This window comes from Pogona vitticeps, chromosome 2 (assembly GCF_051106095.1).
Source record: "Pogona vitticeps strain Pit_001003342236 chromosome 2, PviZW2.1, whole genome shotgun sequence".
Taxonomy (NCBI): Eukaryota; Metazoa; Chordata; class Lepidosauria; order Squamata; family Agamidae; genus Pogona; species Pogona vitticeps.
In genome coordinates, this window is record NC_135784.1 from 294,056,928 (window position 1) to 294,076,714 (window position 19,787).

The 19,787-nt window shown below is 42.3% G+C and overlaps 1 protein-coding gene across 2 annotated transcripts in view; it reads left to right on the forward strand.

The window, feature by feature from the left end:
• Positions 1–4,050: 4,050 nt before the first annotated feature.
• Positions 4,051–19,787, forward strand: part of PRLR (prolactin receptor) — a 129,851-nt gene continuing 114,114 nt past the window's right edge. Inside the window, exon 1 of one of the 2 annotated variants that reach the window (XM_072992849.2) lies at positions 4,051–4,169. The gene's annotated coding sequence lies outside the window, so the exon portion shown is untranslated. Of the gene's footprint in view, positions 4,262–19,787 lie in introns of both variants that reach the window. The other variant, XM_072992848.2, reaches the window with a different exon arrangement.

The window sequence follows — 19,787 nt, forward strand, 5'->3', positions numbered from 1 at the left end:
AAAGAGGCTTTCTCCTGGCAACCCTTAAGTCTTTTTTTAATTGTACTGTCATGGACTTTAACATGTGACATGCCAACTGATGTGGGAAACTTCTGCTTAAAGGTTGTAGCTGTTCCAGTGATGTGCATACACTCCTGGCAGGAAGTGGCAGCTGTCAGCAGGCGGAGTAACCCCTTATTCTGCCCTTTCACTTAGAGGTAGAGGATAAGATCAAAGGGTTATTTCAGCCAATCCTGATTACGATTAGGTAATTAGTATCCTATCTGAATTCTAACAACATACTATGTAACTCATGTGAAGTCAATAAAAAGAGCTCTCAGGGCATTGCCTGTAGGCTCCGCTGGTTCGGACATCTGCGCTGTCAACTCCTTTGTTTTAAGGCAATTAGCCTTCCTTTGTTCCATGATCACCCACAAACTGAGGCCTGTAGATCTATAATTCTTAGGATTTTTGCAATTTTTCTGAGCATTGCATGGTTTGACTTTGGGGTGAATCTGTTTGGAAGATTGCTAACTGTCTTGAATGTTTTCCACTTGTGAATAATCATCCTTACTGTAGAATGATGGACTTTAAATTTTTTGGAAATGGTCTTATAAACCTTCCCAGATTGATGGGCAGCAACAATTGCTTCTCTATCATTGCTGATGTGTTTCCTCCTTGGTATTGTGTTGACACATTCCCAAAATGCTTCAGACCAGCAAATTGCTAAAACTTTGGCTTTTATAGAGGTGGTCACACTTCCTGATGGTCAAGGGCATTTGGTTAGCAGCACCTGTCCGCTACTTAACCTTTTAAATCCTATGCAAGCACTAAGGGGGTAATGATTTTTTCATACATGGCTTCTCCATTTTGGCTTTATTTTTGTGAAATAAATCATGACCCAGTGTAATGTCATGTGTTGTTCTTTGTCTTAGGTTGCACCTAATTTTCAGACCTGCTAAGGACCAGATGATTTTTACATAAAACCATAGAATTCAAAGAAGGTGCACTTTCTTTTTCACATGACTGTATGTTGATACAGAAAACCAATGTGTTATAGTTAAAGAGTATCTAGGATCAGGAGAACATTGTTTAAATCCCTGCTTAGCCATAGAAACTCCCTGGGAGAGGCAATGGTAAACACTTGTAGAACATTTCACATACTGTACCTTAAAAATCCTGTTAGGGTTGCCGCAAGTTGGCAGCAACTTGATAGCAGATATCAACAGCATGTTCATACACTGAGGATGACAGATTACAGTTTTAGAAGCAGAATACATGTTTATCTTTCATATGATGCATTCTTTATTTGTCCTGAGGTTAAGATGTTTCTTCTTAATCTTTCTGAACCAGCCCAAGATCAGGTTGAATCAGGTAAAAATGAACAAGGAGGCAGAAATTGAGCAGAGTGAAGGTGGTGTGTTTTGCAATAGGTTCTCCCTTGCCTAGGAACATTAAGAACCAGAAGTTGAAACATCAGGTATGGCTGATGATGGAAAGTCTAAATCCTTCTTAGATATTTTATCACCAACATATTAAACCATTCATTTTAGATGACAGGAAGCCTGGGTTCAAATCCCCATTCAGCCATGGAAACTCATTTGGGGTGTGAAATTGGTAAAACCACTCCTTAAATATCTCACTTACCTTGAAAGCTCTATTATGGCTCAAATACACAATTCACCATGGAAAAAGAAATAGAGGGCCAACTCCCATTCTTAGATGTCATGTTCGTACGCAAAACTGACCTCTTATTGGGACACAAGGTCTACAGAAAACCCACCCACACAGACACAAAAACTCCAACCACCACCCACAGAAAAAAGAGGCATAATCAAAACACTGGTAAACCGTGCAAATCGGAACTGTGAAGCTCAATTTCTCAGCACCGAACTCAACCATCTGAATTGGGCCCTACAGGCAAATGGCTACTCCAAAAATGAAATCACTAGAGCCATCAAACCAAGAAACAACCCCAAACTGAAGAAGAAAAACAGCCACCGACAAACAAAGTATTTCTACTATACATCAAAGGGGTCATGGACCGCATGGGGAAACTTTAAAAAAAACACAACCTACAAACAGTATTCAAGACCACCACGAAAATACAACAAATGTTACAGTCAGCAAAGGACAGAAGGGACCCCCTCACCACTGCAGGAGTATACCAGATACCTTACAGTTGTGGCTAGGTATATATTGGAACCACAAAATGAAGCATCCACACCAGAACAAAGAACATGAGAGACACTGCAGACTAAAACAACCAGAAAAATCAGCAGTAGATGAACATGCCCTAAAACAAGCTGGACATGAAGTTCTATTTCAAAATACTCAAATACTGGACAACACCAGCAATCATTATGTTAGATTGCACAGGGAAGCCATTGAAATCCACAAACACCAGCAGATCTTCAACAAAAAAAGAAGAAAGTTTAAAACTCAACAAAACTTGGCTCCCAGCACTGAAAAATACAGCCTGCAAAAGGTCAACAAACTCTACCCAGCCACAAGGACTGGTGATCACTACACACAAAAGACCAGCTAACGACACCTCTCAATCAAAGTGACAGATAATCTATCTTCCTTATCATAACAATACACCCACAACAAAAACACACTGATCACCATAATCACCCATCTCCTGAAAAGGACAAAAATTGATCCAACAGCTATAAATACTCAACTCCCAAACAAACTGCACCAGAGCACTGAGTGCTACTCCTGTCCTCTGAAGATGCTGCCCACAGAGACTGGCGAAACTCTTATGGTTGCTATAAGTTAGTTCCAACTGCACCGCAATATCTGAAATCGCTAGAAATTGGAAAAAAGCCCAAGATTTCTCATTACAAGCATTTACGAATAAGATATGGCATACAATGTTGATGGAAAACACGACTAATAAAATTAGATTATATAGAGGAGAAATAAGCCACAGTCAATTCACTGAAAATTGGAAGCCTTTATTAAAATATGCCAACAAAATAAACTTGGAGACATGTGGTTTGGAAAACAATTTGAAGCATTTAGATTGTTGGTTGATATTTCTTTAAAATGTGATGGGGAATGGCATAAATGTGGTTTGGAGAATTGTGGGGAATAGCTTTGTATTTATTATTTGTAATATGATGGATTGTCTTTTCATTTCTTTAGAAATAAAAAAATTAAATTAAAAAAGTTAGTTCCAACTTGATACCACATCACAACAGTGAATATTGCTCAATACTGAATTCTCCCAAATTGATGGTGCTTTATATCAGGTTATAGTTATTTGTGTTTCCCCAGCCACATCATGGAGATGTAGAAGCACACAACTAAGTCACAGACCCGGACAAGGAGCAGCTCAAAGTATTCCCTGAAGGATGCAGATCAGGTCACCCCCATCTACACACTGACTCTTTATTGGAACAAAGAAAGAGTCAGGAGGTTTCCACACCTGCCTATTCCTAAGCCTAGGAAGCATGAGAGAAAAAGGCAGGCATATATTTCCTGGGCTGCTGAAGACTCTGGAATTAGGGGAAACTGCATATGGGGACTTCAGAAACGTTTACCTTATTGTGTGTTATGTGACATCAGGCATCTATAAACGTTTATAACCTGGTCTTGGCTCGGCTGTGTTTCTTCAATTCTTTTGTTTTCTTAAATATTTATTGTAAGCTGTCTTTTGCAAATTTTTACCAAAAAGAAGAAGAAGAAGAAGAAGAAGAAGAAGAAGAAGAAGAAGAAGAAGAAGAAGAAGAAGAAGAAGAAGAAGAAGAAGCTGACAGGACGGTTAAATATTTAACATGTGTAGAGTTTTTGATTTTTGTTGTGTGATGGGAAGTGTTTTTTTAAAATGATAAACATCAATATGTATTAAATAGTATGTTCTTTAGCTGACTGCAGGCATACACAGAACCTGTGAAAATAATCATAAAGTTGTCGGGTGATTTTTGTTGGGGTTTTTTTTTATGTTGGCATCAAACCTTGACATTACATGTGGCTGGGGATGCTGTAGCAACAGCAACTGGGTTGTCAAGGAAACAGCCTTGTGCTCAGCAGACCAGACCAATGAGGATTAAGGATTACTATATTCTAACTAAGCCTCAATGACCTTATCAGGGAGCAACACAATCTATGTGGTCTACCTTGTGCAGGTATCTCTCTGAAAGAAGGAAGCTATGAGCAGACAATGCAAACACCTTCACAAGGTATGCCCACCTGACTGAAATTGCTGAAAGTGGATTATTCAAACTACAAACTCTTTTCTCCAGTGGAATGGGCTAAGTACTACCTGTTTCTGGTAAGCAAATGACCAAGTATTGTGAAGAAATGTATGTATAGGTGATAATGCTTTTTTTTTTTTAATCAAATGGGGTGAGTGGTATTAAATAAAAAGCTATTTTGGAAAGTACTGCTGTTATTGCTTTTTAAATGGCAAGGCTAGAGTTTGAGAAAAAATGCTTAAGAACTTCAGAAACTGAAGTAAAATTAGTCATACTAAGCCTTGGAATGAGACAGAGCCTCCTCCAATATGATTAAGGTACTGAATCTGAATATAGTGAGACCCGATATAAAATTTGAAAAATAGGAATACAACCAAATACTTTTCAATGTATTCTCGAAAGCTTTCATGGCTGGGATCTGATGGTTGTTGTGGGTTTTTCGGGCTCTTTGGCCATGTTCTGAAGGTTGTTCTTCCTGATGTTTTGCCAGTCTCTGTGGCCGGCCTCTTCAGAGGACTGGAGTAGGATGGAGAGAGATCCAAAGAGCCCAAAAAACCCACAACAACCATAAAATACTTTTCCTTAAAAAAAAAAAACGACCTGAGAATCTCTCATGTAATTTGCCACATGCATATGCAGGGCTACAGTAAACTTATACCCACTTTGAACACACTGTAAGTTTTTTTTAAAATACCCTGAAATGCAATGCTGAGCCATTACATTCTAGCACAGTGTTTCCCTACTTAGGGGTTGCAAATTGTTTTCTGTGGGGTTGCAAATCACCTTGTACATGTTAGAGCCCTTGTTTAATAATTTCTTCCTTGACCTTTCAGAGTTGATTATTAAAGTTAGTGTGCATGTGTTTGCATGAGAAACAGGCTCTTTGTGGGGAGGAGGAGAAACCTCTATTTTCCGGAAAGGGATGAGTTTACCCCATTAAAAATGACTCTTTTTTAGAAATGGAGCAGGGGAGTCGCAGGTTACTTGGCTATTATAAAAGAGAGTTGCGACCCAAAAAAGATTGGAAACCACCCTTCTAGCAAGTGTAAAAAAAGAAACATCTTTTGGTTGAAGCGATCACAGGCTGCTCCAGCAAGAACGGCTTTTGATATCAAAAGTGTTACTTTAAATTCCCCCCTCATCTCTTGATTTTGCTTTCTTTTCATTCCCATTGTCCCAGCAGAAGCAAACTTGCTCCCTTGTGATGATGGGACATGTCAAAAGTATATTTTAAAAAGTGTGTGTGACTTTTGTAGTTTTGCCGTGTGCGGTAGTGAGGGCAGGGGGTGAATTGGATCGGGTAAAGCAAGCACCACGTGTACACCTAAGCTTCTTAGTGTAACAACAGGCTGTGTTGTTGTGTAGAAAGTGTCCGTCTTGCCTGCTCTTCTGTGTTTTTTCTACCTGGAGATGGCAGCTATCATCAACAGAGCTCAAGCGGATTTCGACATGATCCTCTCATAATTTGATAATAATAATGCCTTTAATAGAGAGGGTGGCACGGTTGGCTAAATACAAAGCTTGTAAAAGCAGCCCACAGTCACTGATAATAATGTGAATGTGCTTAGCATAAATGAACCAGAGTTAAACACTTCAAAATCCTTTTGATTTTAATGGGAGAGTTAAGCTTCATTGAAACAGATGGGATTGGAAGGTGTTTACGTTTAGCTGGGATGTACCCACAGAGACTTTATTAACTACTTGCTAGTTACTTTCTTGTTTATTTTCACTCCAGCTGAACATGCCCTTATACTCAATATAATGAGAAAAAAATAAGCTGTTTTTTTGAAGAGAAATCAGCTCCCATAGAGATTCTTCCCCCTTATTTTAAATGTAAAGATCATCTCCCAAGGTTAGGAATTTACATTAAGACTTTCTGTATTTAATTATTATTATTTTATCTGTCTGCCTGGTGCACTTTAACTAGCTCCCAGGCTGTCATGGATCTTGGAAATTTCCTTCAGTCCCCCAGAGTTCCAATTTAAGGTTTAAAAAACTCTGCAGTCATCTGAATAACATGTACCTTCATAATTTTTCTTGACTTCCCTCCACATGATCCTCACCCTTAACAACACCCTATACAGTATATCCTTACACTTGTACTGAAATTGTGTATGAGAAATCAAAAGAATTACAAGAAGGGAGCAAGAGAGAGAGGGAGGGGGCCTATGTGGGTAACTCACTCTTCCTTATTTATTTTAAAACACCAAAAAGACTTTCAAAGGATGTCTAAAAAGATTAATCAGCACGTGCACCATCAAAGTAGTGCACGTGATCGTCACTAGCCTGTATGAACAATTGCAAGAGTTTGCTAGGTACTGTACATTATTGCGCAACATTGACCTTGACATCAGTACTATAGGTGTCTCCCTATCAGATCTTCTGTTTTTGGATTCTGGAGTTCTGACTTTCTTAGGGTTGCTTGTCTTTTCAGACAACTAAACATTATTCCACAATTTCTACTGAAAAACAGGTTGAGATTTAATTCTGTGTTGAAATGTCTGTGTTGTATATGTTTTGCATAGTAAACTTTTTCTACATGTGATGATGCAGGTTTTGCTTTCGTATTTCAGATTGCAAAAGAGGTGTTTTTAGATGTTGAAATCTTATTTGAATGGTGGCAGTGACTGGCTTTATCATAATTAAACCAGCAGGATGTCTGCTTTGATTTGCTGACGGTTCAAAAATAGTGGGGTGACATTGTTTTATGTAGAAACTTCCAATGTTTTTAGCGTTAGATCTCAAGTTGCCTAAATTCTTAATGAGTGAAAAGCATCACCTACTACCTCTAACTTAATGTTCTGTTTCTCTTTCTGAAATACAAGTTTTGCATATTTTAAATGCCCACAGAATCTGGAAAAAATGTGTTTTCTCATTCAGTTTGACATGGGCTGTTATTCATGATTCCTTCCTAATTGCATTCTGCATTTGGGCTGAGACCCTAAGTGCATTTAGTTGCTAATGGATTATATTTGAAATGTGCATGAGATCTAGGTAGGGGTCATGCCTGAAAACATGAAGGGTCAAGCGAGTGGTGTGGACGTGGGAGTTCACATAAGTCCCATTTCCCCTACCCTCCCCCACCCCAACTGGATGTAATTCAGATCCTTGAATTTCAGTGTGTAGGTGTGCAGAGGGACTAGTAACCATGTTAACCTGAACATTTTACAGCATTCTTGTGATTAACACCCCAGGCACTGTGAACACGTTCAGCTGAACGTGCTTGCTAGTGCCTCGGCAGCCACTTTGCACTGAATACATAAAAGTCTCCCTTACCTCCAGGCAGTGTGGAGAGGCAGAATTGAATTTAGGGGTGCATCCTATTCTCCAACATGATTGGAACCCATTACAGTTTCTGGCATAACAGCTGAATAGGACTATGGTTCCAAATAAATGTGCTTAGAATTTGTGTTTGGGCCAATCCCTGCAGTTCTTGTTCCTGTTTTCCCTTTGTCACAAATTTGGGGGTTGTAGGTGGTGAGCAGGGGGCTTGGTCCCATAGAAAGAGGGAGAGTCTGTGTGCCCATTCCCATCTCCAAAATGAAGTTCCCTGTAAAGGATTAAAGAGGTGGAAGATAAAGACATATATATTCTCAGCTTGGGGGCTGATGCACCTATTTCACCCCCAGTGACAGGAAACACCCCCCCAGTGGCTTGTGTGGTTCTAGCTTCCTAAAGTCAGTGATCTCAGCTCTTTTCAAGCAAGCAGGCTGGGCAAAGAGTCATTGGTTGACTGGTAAGTTGGTTCATGCAGGGATCCATCTCTATATGTTGGTTCAAGGCTTTGGCAAGTGTTGCGGCCTATTGTATTCCAGTCTATGGTCTAGTGTGTTCCTTGACCCTTTCCCCTCCCCTTGCTGTTCAGTTTGCAAACACTACAGACATACGAGATGCATTTCTGCTGCCAGTGGGTGCCTCCATCTTCATGAGAGAAGCGTGCAGATTACCTTTGTGCTCTGCAGTGGGTAGTGGGGAAGGAATTTGCAGCTCTCTGTTTCGTCATAATTTTGCTTGTACACACCTGACTCTTTGATATTTGTAAATTTCATAAAGATGGCCGATAATGAAAAATTGTATGTTAACTAAGTTATGCACGAGGGGCTTTATGTTGCAAAAGCAGTAAAATAAATTGATAATTTAGACTTGAAGATGTATTGCATATATTTCAGTTTTTCCAAAGTTTTCCCTTTTTTCTCCAAAGAAAACCTTAAAAACCGGTTTTATACGGCTTCAAAATATCTGGATATTTTGTGTGACTAGCTATAACATCTACAAAATAGGGATGTTGTTTTCTTTTTGGGTGAATGTTTTTCCCCTATGAAACATGCTTTCTCTATTTCTGCGAAATCCTTAGCTTTATCCATTTTAAAAGTATATTTCTGCAATGTTTAAGAAACATATTAAAATTATTATATTCATACTTTTACTGACAAACCTATTTGAAGTAAGAATAAACTTTAAAATGGGGGCCACAAGGTTATGTTTAAGAGTAATACAACATGCAAGCCATTTGAGAAAATAAAATGGGACCGGCTGCAGAGATCAGCTGTGTTTCTGACAAGAATATCAATAAAAGTAGTGTGATCACATGTTGTTGTTGTTTAGTCGTTAAGTCGTGTCCGAAACTTTGTGACCCCATGGACCAGAGCACACAAGTCCTCCTATCTTCCACTGCCTCCCGGAGTTGGGTCAAATTCATGTTAGTAACTTCAATGACACTGTCCAACCATCTCGTCCTCTGTCGTCCCCTTCTCCTCTTGCCCTCACACTTTCCTAACAGGGTCTTTTCCAGGGAGACTTCTCTTCTCATGAGATGGCCAAAGTCTTGGAGCCTCAGCTTCAGGATCTGTCCTTCCAGTGAACACTCGGTTGATTTCCTTCAAAACAGATAGGTTTGTTCTCCTTGCAGTCCAGGGCATTCTCAAGAGTCTCCTCCAGCACCACAATTCAAAAGCATCAATTCTTCGGCGGTCTGCTTTCTTTATGGTCCAGCTCTCATTTCCATACATCGCTACTGGAAAAACCATAGCTTTGACTATGCAGACCTTTGTTGGCAAGGTGATGTCTCTGCTTTTTAAGATGCTGTCGAGGTTTGTCATCGCTTTCCTCCCAAGAAGCAGGCGTATTTTAATTTTGTGACAAAATGCAGTAGAACCTCCCCTAGTAAAGAAGACTGGGACCAGGCAGTTGATGTTGCTGCTTTGTCTGCTGTCCATGGGTTGTTGATAGTGAACTTCAAGACTCTTGCTCTTCATTTTTACATTTCTTTACCTGGAATTGGACGTGAACATCCTTCAAATAAAAAGCTGTTCAAATATTCACTTATTTATTTAACTACATAGAAGCTGCCTTGCTATCCTAAACAAGGCCTCAAAGGCAATGTACATAATGGTACGATGAAGTAATTTTGTTGTTTAGAAAAGACAGCATTCCATAAAACATACCACAGACCAGAATCAACTTTAACTTAATAGACCACTAAGAAGCATATAACAGAGACAGGTTTGCCAAAACCAATGATGGAATGATGTAATCTAACCTTCTTATGGGCATTCCATATCCAGGGTCCATATCCAGATTTTACCCCAGGTTCCCTTCAAATTTACCTCACATGATGGTGGGATGTACCAGAGACCATCTAATACAGGATTTGTCCTTGATAGTCTGCAAATGGGGGAGTGTAAAGTGGGACAGGTGCCGTATTTTTCCATTTATAAGACAACCCAATGTATAAGACGACCTTCCCTTTTCTTTACCTCAAATTAGAAAATTTGATCCCTGCGTTTCCCTTTCTTTTGCTAAGCCACGGGGCTTAGCAAAAGGAAGGGAAAAGCAGGGATCAAAGGGCTGCAACCGTACATGGAAGGGCTTCAGGATCAAAGGGCTGTGATCATGCAGCCCTTTCGTCACTGCTTTGCCCGATGGGAGCCTTCGCTTCCTTTTTGCTAAGCCTCATGGCTTTGCAAAAGGTAGGGAAAATCGGCTGCCTTCTGTGTATAAAACAACCCTCAATTTTTTTGTCTTAATTATTTAAGGAAAAAGTGTCATTTTATACGTGGAAAAATACGGTAAATATCCTAAGTCCACTTAATTCGGGTAATGAATGTGAGCATTACAAAGCCATAGTAAAAACAACCCAACATGAATATCTGGAAGAGGATCTCCCCTTTCTCGAATCCTACATCTATTCATAGAATCATAAAATAATGGAGTTTGTTGACTATTTTGATATACACAGATAGATACATTTTTTTTGTAGTGGCCTGTTCTATGCCCATGAAATATGCTAACATATCAAAATGGAACTCTCCCTCTCCTAAAACATTCCTGTGGATAGTTTTGTAAAGTAGGTTTTAATAATGAAGATTAACAGAGGAATTTTGTTTTAAAAAACATGTATCGTCCTGCTGCATACTGCTGTTGTCACACTCCAGATCCCAAATGTCGATGTTAAAAACTGCAGACAGTAAAACTGGATTTGCTGCTAGAGTGTCTGATGCAAATCTACCGGCACCTTACTCACTTCAATGGGATATTTGCAGAAGAATTTCCTGGTGGCCTGGATTGTGTTCTAGTTTGCTAATGGCTACTTTATACTTAGAAAACCATGGGCAGGGTTGCCATAAATCAGAATCGTCTTGAAGGTGCACAGTTATTATTAGTATGTTCTCTGGGGGAATTCTGGAGATTACAGGCCAGAAAATATAACTTTTCAGGGTTCTGGACATCGCTGTCCATCATATGTCTGCCCACACAAAGTGATGTACAGGTGTACCTCCGTTTACGAATGCCTTGGTTAATGTAATTTTCAGTTTATGAAGGGAAATCCATTAAAAATAATCCCTTGGTTTACAATTTTTTTGCAATACAAAGCAAATTTCCCCATGATGCATTGCACCTGGGAGGTTTATAGCGCCACCCGTGTGCATGCGTTCCTATGGGAAACCGTGTTTCTGAAGGAAAAGCCATTAAAAATAATCCCTTGGTTTACATTTTTTTTTCAATAGAAAGCAAGTTTCCCCATGGTGCATTGCACCTCGGAGGTTTATAGCGCCGTGTGTGTGCATGCGTTCCTATGGGAAACCGTGTTTCGGTTTATGAATTTTTCGCAATATGAAATGTCCCAGAGAACACATTAAAATCGTAAACCGAGATACCACTGTACATAGAAATTTACATAAATCAGAAACTCACCCACACAGATTGCTGCTACTGGCTGAAGAGAATTGTTGTGCCAATCAGGTTTTAAAGGTTTTGAATTTTCCTCCAGTGTTATAAGAGAGTGTGTGTTCTTTCTTAGTGCTGATGGCTTCAGCCTTGTCTCCAACAAATGTACAATAAGACAACAATGATGACAATCAAGCCCTCACATTTTGCAAACCAAAAAATAGATGTGGAAGGGGTAGCCATGTTAATCTGTGCAAGTGTTATAGGTGAAAACAAAATAAAAGTAAAAAGTAAAAAAAGACAAAACATGGTGGCGCCTTAAAGACTAAGTTTTATATATTTTAATGTGAGTTGAAGTGGATTTGTAATGCACGAAATACACACAATAAATAGGTGAAAGTTTATGTGGATTATGTAATTTGGGGCAAATTGAGAAAACAACATGTTTTAATACATATACAATCCGTTTTTTTGATTTGAAAGGACTTCCTTCACACCATGCCTTGAAATATTTTTTTCATTGCTGTTGATCCTCTTGGAAAATATGAAAGATGAGGCATGTGTTTATATATGTTGTGCTAATTTAAGCACTGCTCTTCCATCTCTTAACTCTCTTGCTTGCTTTCAATACTATTTCCCCCCTATATCAAAGATAGGTATTTCCACTCCCACCCCCTTGTTCAGAAAGTGGGGTATGGATTAGCTTTCTGGGTAACTGCTTCTAATTTGCAGGGCATTCATGCACACTGTCTTGAGGCCACACTACACATTTCATGTACCATGCTCTCAACAACCTACAACAAAATATTTCAAGGAAAAGATTCCTAAGGGATAAGAGGCAGTGACTGCTTTAACTGCACAGGTATATTGACAATTGTTTTTTGAACATGTGACAGGGAGCTGGCCCTTCTTCCTTATCCTTAAGAAAGAAGCTTTATTAAGGCGTTAAATCCCTCATATGATTAGACTCTTGTGAGGACATAACAGGGACAGGCAGCTCACCTGATCCTCTGTTATTCCCCTCAAGTTATTATTATTATTATTTATTTAATTTATATCCCGCCTATCTAGTCGTGGTGGACTACTCTAGGCGGCCAACAACAGAGATAAAATACAATAACATAAAACAGCATAATTACAACAACAATTAAAAATAGGGAAACAATAAAGGAGAGAAAAAAAATCAAAAGTAATCTGGAGAGAAGGCCTGCCGAAACATCCAAGTCTTTAATAAGTTCTTAAAGGTGCCCAGCGAGGGAGCTCCGCGAATGCCAGGAGGTAAGTTATTCCAAAGGCGAGGAGCCACCGCCGAGAAGGCCCTATTTCTTGTTTTCTCTTTTCGGGCCTCCCTCGGCGTTAAGCTCCTCAGCCTCACCTCCTGGCTCGCCCGTGTGACCCGGGTAGAACTTGGTGGGAGTAGGCGTTCCACCAGGTATCGAGGCCCTAAACCGTTTAGGGCTTTATACGTAAGCGTTAACACTTTGAAGTCGATGCGGAACCTGATGGGCAGCCAATGCAATGCGGCCAGAGTGGGCGAAATATGTTGGAATTTTTTCACTCCACTGAGTAATCTGGCCGCCGCATTCTGCACCACCTGTAATTTCCGCAGCAACCTCAAAGGAAGCCCCACGTAGAGCGCATTACAGTGGTCTAATCTTGAGATTACGAGCGCGTGTACTAAGATGGTGAGCGCCCCCACATCCAGGTAGGGCCGCAGCTGGGCTATCCGCCTGAGGTGAAAAAAGGCGGTGCGGACCACGGACGCCACCTGGGACTCCATGGAGAGCACCGGGTCCAGATGGATCCCCAAGCTGCGTACACCATCCTTTGCAGGGAGAGTCACCCCCCCAAAAGAGAGGGAGTTTCCCAAATCCCCAACTGTGGGAGGGCCCACCCTCAGTACTTCCGTCTTGTCCGGGTTCAGCCTAAGCCCGTTCTCCTGCATCCATTCCAGTATAGTCCCCAGGCAGCGCTGAAGGCACAGAATGGCTTCTCCTGCGGTTGGCGAAAAGGAGATGTAGAGCTGCGTGTCGTCCGCATACTGGTGACACGAAGCACCACACCCCCTGATGACCCCACCCAGCGGCCTCATATAGATGTTAAATAGCATTGGGGAGATAATCGACCCCTGTGGAACCCCACAATTGAGGCTCCACGGGGCCGAGACTCTCTCCCCAAGCTGGACTCTCTGGGGGCGGTCCTCCAAGAAGGAACGGAGCCAGGACAATGCCAGGCCACCTATTCCCAACTCGGAGAGCCTCCCCAGGAGGATACCGTGGTCAATGGTATCAAAGGCCGCTGAGATGTCGAGGAGGACCAACAGGGACACTTTGCCCCTATCGGCCTCCCTCAATAGGTCATCACACAGGGCGACCAAAGCCGTTTCTGTGCCGTGGCGCGGCCTGAAGCCCGACTGGAATGGATCCAGGGCATCTGTTTCATCCAGGAGCGCTTGAAGCTGGTCGGCCACCACCCTCTCGACTACCTTGCTAAGGAAAGAAACATTGGCGACGGGCCTGTAGTTGCCAATTTCGTCCGCCGCCAAACTAGGTTTCTTCCTGATGGGCCTAATGAGTGTGTCCTTCAGGGCAGATGGAAATCTGCCCTCAAGGAGAGACCCATTTATTATAGCCGTGGCCCACTCCGTTGTTAGCGGCCTGGCTGCTTTGATTAGCCAGGCCGGGCAAGGGTCCAAAGAGGAGGTGGTGGCACGACAGCGGTCAAGCGCCCTGGAGACAGTGTCAGGCGTAACAGGCTGAAAGGTGTCCAGGATCACCGGGCAAGACGGAGCGCTGGACATCTCAGCTCGACTCACTGTGCTCAAAAAAGGAGAGAGGTCCCGGCGGATGGCCTCCACTTTTGATTTAAAAAATGCTGCAAATTGGTCCGGCGAAAAACTAGGGGGAGGCCCATCGCCCGGACCAATTCCGGATAGGTCGCGTACTATACGGAATAACTCCGCCTGCTGGTTGGACGCCTCGCTTATCCGGTTAGCGAGGTATGATCTACTAGCAGCCTTTACCTTAGCAAGATAAAGGTTAGTAGCGACCCTGACAGCTATCCTATTGAAATCCGTCGGGACCTTTCTCCATTTGCGCTCTAGCCGTCTCCTGACCCGCTTCCTCGCCCGGAGGTCCCGATTAAACCAGGGTGCCGGGCGGTCTCTGCAACGGAGAGGGCGTTTAGGTGCGATCATGTCAACAGCCCTAGTCGCGGCAGCAAACCAGCCATCCACCAGAGCCTCGACAGGAGCGCCAGCCAGGTCAGCCATAACACCTCTCATGGCATCCTGGAATCCAACCGGATCCAGTAGCCTTCGAGGGCGGACCATAACAATAGATCCCTGCTCCCTGCAGGGGGGGAGAGCCATTTTGTCACCAGTGGATATTTCCACTCAAATTTTAAATAACAGTGCCAAAGGAGAGTTTTGTCAGAACCACAACAAAAGGTCAAAGTATTAAATTCAATTTTTTTTAAATATGTCTGGTTTATGAATATAGGATATTGTACTTCTGTGTCAATGACTCAAAATGTCAGGAAATGGCTCAATAGTGCTGCAGAATATCATGTTTGCATTGCCAGCAGCAAAAAGGATGCCAAGCTTTGCATAGCAAAGGGCAACCTGAATGTTGACAACACCAATGATAGCAGTCAAAATGGTCGAGAACAACGTGGCCCAATCTTTTTTGAGTTGCGACCCCCTTTTATAATAGTCAAGTAACCTGCGACTTCTCATCACATTTGCATAAAATACATTTTTAATGGCGTGAAGACATTAAAATAGATTTTTTCAGAATATAATTCTAACCTAATGTTTGCGTCTGGTTTCTTATTTATAACCCAGCTGCCCCTGGAAATCAAGGTCGCCAAAAGTTTATTATCAGGTGGAAACATTTCAGGCTCCAACTTGTCCCAGTGATGAAGTCACACACACCCCCTCCACTTTTCCACTGCATCTCCCAGACAAGCGTGTTGTCAGTTGTGGCTTTGGGTTTCTCAGGTGTTCCATTCCTAAACCATACTGGGTGATTGTAACCACGCAGAGCTGGCTAACGGCTGCAGCCAGCCTGATGTGCACTCACTGGAAGAACTGTTGCATTAAATAGGACTTGCTTCCGAGTAGGCACCTCAGGGACAGCTCTGTGCGGTGCTTTGTGCACATAGGCAAAGGAGAGGGCATGTTTCATAGCGGAGGAGAACGTGAGGAGCAAGAAAAGAGGAGAGGCGGGCAAAGAAGTGAACGAGTAGACCTGGGATTTTAAGCATGAAACCCAGGGACTCTCAAGCGTGTGAGGGGGGCAAAACAGAGACAGCAGCTAGTTTGAACCCTGACAGGTTGCCTCTAAACCATGTCCAAGCGGCCCCCCCAAAGTGTCCTCTCAACCTGCTCTGACTGCAAGATGGGTCTTTAACATCTCACCCAAGAACATGCAGTTCCCTCCCCATCTGCGCTTTTTAGAACAGCATTTCCAGTCCAAACTCCGCAGCTGCTTCCTCCTGTCCCTTTGCCGTTCTGCACTTCTGCTGAACAGCTGCCACAACTGAAACGCCATCTTCCTGTCTTCTTCTGGGCCCAGACCCCCCAAAGCATCCAGACAGTATGATCATGTTTCCAATTGCCGCCTCCATGGGCTGTCTTTCTCAGAAAAGGGTTGCAGTGATGGAGCTTGGTGGCCCCCATAAAACACATTGTGAACCTCTTGGGGAAGGGTCACAACCCACAAGTTGGGAAATGCTTGCCTAAAGGATACCTTCTTGTGCTCACTATCACTCACAAATTCAAGGGAAAATCCCAGAAGCTGATTCTTTTTATCATCAATTAACCACTTCACAAAGTAATTGTCAGGGCTGTTTTTCAATAAGTGTGAATTGTAGTGAGCACAAGAGGGTATCCTGTAGACTAGTGGTCCCCAAACTTTTCTGAACCATGGACTGGTTGAGGGGGCAGGGTCCGTACGTGGGGGGCACCCCCATACTCATGAGGGAGTGTGCTCATAGATGGGTGGGGTGTGCTCGCACGCATGCACAGATGGGCGGGGCATACTCGTAGGTGGGCGGGGCACATGTGCGGGCGGGCGAGCCATGTATGCATGTGGGGTACATGGGGGGAGTGCATGCAGAGGGGCTGGAGATCTGTCTCCGCAGCCCAGTCCTGCCATGGCCACAGACCGGCATCATGCTGCGGACCGGGGGTTGGGGACCCCTGCTGTAGACCACCTTGACTGCTGCCATTGTTGTAGTATAGAACTGAACTTCGACAATTTATTTTTATATATAGAATGAGGGCACCATCTTTTGATTTGTCCCAGGCCAACATTAAAATGCTACGTGACCTATAAAATTCAATATGGTTGGGTCCACATCTGTGTTGCAGACCAGGATATCTGTTTATATCTCATCACCCATGTTCAGCAACCCAGTTTGCTCCATAACAATTTCCTCTGATGCTCCAGCTTGGACCTGACCTTTTCACGTTATTAGTTTTTGCCATGCAAACAACCTACTGCATGCTCATCTTCCTTTTACGAGTGTTCCCTGCATTATTTTGGCAAGAGCCATTTTCTTTCTATCTTTATGCTTTAATTACCACGATGAGAGTGGAAACTGAAATGTTTTTCAGCAATTCTTCCATGCCACTTTTGAAATAATGTATTTTAAAAAATCTTAACGTGTAACTCATAACTCATAACTGGAGTGAGGATTGACAAGTAATGACTGTGTATATTAACAGTATTAATTTTGGGGGGGGGGGGCGGTTAACAAAGACTTTTGCCAAAAGTCTTGTTTTATATTCATTCTACAGCTGATGCCTTGTAGGGTACTGTATATTCCATTCCAGATAGGGAACTAGTTTGGGATAGTGGTCCACATCCGCCATCATCAGAGTGATAAAAACATACATTTGAAAAAGATGTTAAATAAAATAGGAAACATGCAAATGTACATATTAGATATGTGCAAAAATGAGCACATTTTAAAAACTCATGCATACAGCAAAATATCCACAAATAATGTAGGAAGAAGGCCAGAAAGTTATGATCCAATATAGAACTGGGAGATGATGAGAATGCTGATGGGATTTGGAGGTGTGCAATGTAAATAAGGCTGATATATGTTCATTGCTCTAGAAGTTCAATTCTCCACCGAGCCTTGTAAGAGAAGAGACAGTCTCTGGGGCCTTGGGCAAATTACACTGTCCTAAAGTGCCCCTAGAAAGTGGGAATAATAAGCCTGTTTTGAGTACCCTGCACCTAGGAAACTCTGGAAAGGATCTCTTGACGTCAGAATCAACTTGGCCGAACACAATTATTCAATATCCACCCTGGTGCAGCGTCCTTTTCCACACTGGGTGTAACAAGTTTAAAAGTTACTGGCTAGTCAAGTCCCAGACTAAGGAGAGGGTGAAGCAAGAACTATTAAGTTCACTAAAGCAGACACTCAAGGAGGGCAATCCAAAGTTGCACTCCAAGAAGCAGTCCAAATGGTCCAAGATCCAGGTAATCCAGAGCAAGGGATCGAGGCACACAGAAACAAGACAGGCTGCTAGACAAGTTCCCCCCCCACCAGCTTGCAGAGTCCACTGAGGGCTGTTTTCCATTTGTGCAGCTGGAGCCCCACAGCATACAGCTGCAGATGCAAGTGAAGAACCCAGCTTCATGGTTTGGCACAAGTCTCTCTGGGAGAAAGAGCTGAATCATGAGGAGACCACCTACGCACAGGAAAACCTCCCTCACCGCCAAGCGCTCTGCCTTGGGGCTTCAGATGGGGCTCATGCCTTCAGCCTTTTTTGCTCCTGTGGACTGGGGGGAGGGCGGTGTCTCACCTCCTCCTCAGCCCCCGTTGTCTATAGGCTCAGGTTCTTGGATTCCTAAGGGTCTTGGATCAGTGGGCTCAGGCGTCTGGTTTCCTGAGGCTCTGGGATCTCCAACTTCAAGCAGGTCTTCCATCCCATCAGGGTTCGGAGAACCCAGTTCCTCAGGTTCATTCTTACTGGACGGGTTTTCTGCTGACACTCCTGCTTCTTGTTTAATATAGTTTCAAGGATCAGTGTTGGTCTGTGCCAGCACTCTCTGTCTGCCTAGAGCCTGCCTAACTAGAGACTACAGATTCCCCTCAGTCCCAGCTAGCGTAGCCAAGGATAAGCCATGACTGCAGCTGTACTACCTCAAAAAAATTGAGGAACCTAAGCCTATGCATGAAAGGGCTTATGTTGGGAAAGACTGGTCTATGCCAGTAGAGAGCAAATCTTTAGATACTTCTTTCCCTCCACTCTGGTCCTTGCAGGTACTCTTAGATCACCAGTTCGGCACACACACGGAACGATAGCCGGACTGTGGTGTTCATTTTTATTCTCCTTCTGGGCTAAAATCTTCAGTTTTAAATACATCTGACTCAGAAGGGGAAATTCAGAAAGTCTGGAAAGGGAAGTTCAGGATGATGGAGAAAACCCACCTGAAAAGTATGCACAGTAAAACCTCTGACGCAGTTTTTCATTAAGAATTATGTCCAAACAACTCTTCTCAGATCAAAACAACTACAAAACATGTAATTGCATATACTGGCTAAATAATGTCTGATGGTTACCATCATGAAGAATCCATCATTTCTTTTTTACATCTTAAGTGGTTCCATAATTAAACTGGCCTGCAAAACATTTCAATTTATGTGTCTTTCAAAGAAAATTATGCATACAACACTCAATGAGAACACTATTTTTAAAAATCTGCCTCTTGCACTTTGGTAAGTGGAAGTTTTGCTTCTTCTTTGAAAGGAAGTGAAATTCGTCAATGTTTTTAGAAGACTAAAAAAATAAACCCCAGTCATCTGTGTTACTCTGATTACACATATATAATACCATATTTAGCATTTTAATTTTTTTCCTTCTTGTAGTCTTCTTTTCATAGGCATATTTCCATCACTTGGTCCCACCTATCTGCCAGACAATTTGGCGGTGGGCCTTAAGAATTACTTTCTTTAAAACTTTCCTGGCATAGCTGTTTAAGAACTAAGAGCAACACAAAAATATCTTTGAGATAATTAAAACCATGGTAATATTGAAGCACTTCTATAGAACTGTATATTTCTAGTTTCCCAAAATAGATTCTTGTACCTGTACACCCTCCCCTAGGTGGTTCATTAAGCATCCTTGACATAGAGTTTTCAACAATGCCCGACATCGGTTGAGTTACTGCTGTTTTCATGGAGTCAGAGGACCAGTCAGAAGACCTGTGAAAAACAATGCTGGACGAGAAGATGGTTAAAAAAGGAGAAGTAGAAAAGCAGGGAGGGGCAATGCACATATTTATGTGTTTATGTATTCTGCTTTTAAACCAAGCAAAAACTGCATTAAAAAAAACCATGCAGACTCGATGGGGTGTGTGTTAGTGATGTGAGGAATATTTCAAACATTACTCATCCCCAACAATTTCCCAAGTG